Below are 1,676 nucleotides of genomic sequence, written 5' to 3'. Positions count from 1 at the left end.
TATTGTCATTACTGAAATTAACCGTATTTTCATGAGGAAGTTCTTTTCTGTTATTTTATGGTATTATTTTGGCGCCCCAGCTGCCACAGTACCTGTAACACCTACAGCGTGCTCTAATCGCTGCACTGACATATTACCAGCTGTAAAAACAAAGTGCAGGTTCTTGACAGCGACTTGCTGCTTCCTCCAAATATCATATGTTCATTATTCTCCACTGTTGTTAAGCAGTCATAGCAGTGGGACATGCTAAGTACTGAAAAGACAGTCACAGCTTCATCATGTTGATGCCATTACTGGCCCAGTGTGAGACAAAGTGCTCTCAGAGAAAACAACTGAAATGTCTGCCTGAACATAGAATAGAATAGAATAGAATAGAATAGAATAGAACAGAATAGAATAGAATAATCCTTTAATTGTCCCACAAGGGGAAATTTGGTTGTAACAGCAGCCAGAAAGACACACATACAAACAAACAGGACAGAAACATTTTTCTTACATATTTACATCGAGGACAGTGGTTCCTATAAACAGAGAACTGTACAGTTATTAAATTAAATAAAAGTAACTACAGATAAGAGGCAAACCTAAAAAGGCACGTCTAGGTTTCTTTAAAGTGTTTGATTGAAAACACTCAGACGTGCACATTTTGTTCTGATAAATGTTTATTTTAGTTTTTGTGTCTTTAAATGTATGTTTGTGTTGATGTGCCTTCCACATGATGGCTGTTGGCTATAACTTTAATCAGTTGTTGACACACAAACCCAACAAACATCAAAACGTTGTGGCAGCTGAAATCGATAAAGCTTAAAGGAACCATCACACAAAACAGAACAGTGAGAGTTGACGTAAAGCAGCGAATAAACCACCAAGGCCACAGTCTGATAGACGCAGACACAAAGCAGATGGGATCAAACGGAGAAATATTTATCAGTCTGATGACGTTTATGTGCAAAAGAAACTGTTTGATGGAATAATGTTGCAGAATGGGGAAGCTTTTATTGTGAAGGCGCTCAGCCAAATAATGCTTCTTTACATGTGTAACACGCACGCTGAACTTGAGTAGCTGCCTTCCACGAGCAGCGGAGCTTCCAGTTTGACTGTTGGAGGCTGATGGAGGCTGATGGAGGCGGCCTCCGTGAGCCGGAGGTGTTGGTCTGTTTACTGCGCCTGTGTTTGTGCCGTGCTGCTGCGGTGTGAGCGGTTTAAACCATCCCAGAGGAAGTTTGAAATAAAGTCACGACGTTCCCTCTGGGAGGAAATAAAGTTAATCCAGACGCAGCAGTGGCAGGAGAGGCGGGGTCATTGCCGAGTCCATCGGGCTGTTCTCATGAGCTGACTAAAGAACACTGATGGGAGAAGAGCAGCAGAAGGTGGATAAGATAAGCTTCTTTGTATTTTTACTTTCTTTTCATTAAAGAACAAAGAAGAACAAACACCTGAAGCAAATGAAAATTCAGCTGCTGTATTTGAAACAGAGCCAACACAGCTGTGGTGCAGAGGTTACATACATGTGATGATTACTTCTATACAGTACTGTAACAGTACAGTAAAAATAGTGTGCACCTTTGAAGGTAAGCTGATGTTTTCCAGTGTTCCAGTGGACACACAGCACTGCTGTGGGTTGCATTAAGCACACAGGAATATTAATGTAAGCTACATTAGAGTGCATAAGCAAA

The 1,676-nt window shown here is 41.1% G+C and overlaps 1 protein-coding gene across 2 annotated transcripts in view; it reads left to right on the top strand.

The window, feature by feature from the left end:
- Positions 1–1,676, top strand: part of LOC102300507 (tenascin) — a 46,832-nt gene that overhangs the window by 16,122 nt on the left and 29,034 nt on the right. The window lies entirely within an intron of this gene.

This window comes from Haplochromis burtoni, unplaced genomic scaffold (genome assembly GCF_018398535.1).
Source record: "Haplochromis burtoni strain Fernald_Lab_line unplaced genomic scaffold, NCSU_Asbu1 Contig_740, whole genome shotgun sequence".
NCBI classification, from domain to species: Eukaryota; Metazoa; Chordata; class Actinopteri; order Cichliformes; family Cichlidae; genus Haplochromis; species Haplochromis burtoni.
This window is presented reverse-complemented; position numbering and strand designations above follow the sequence as displayed.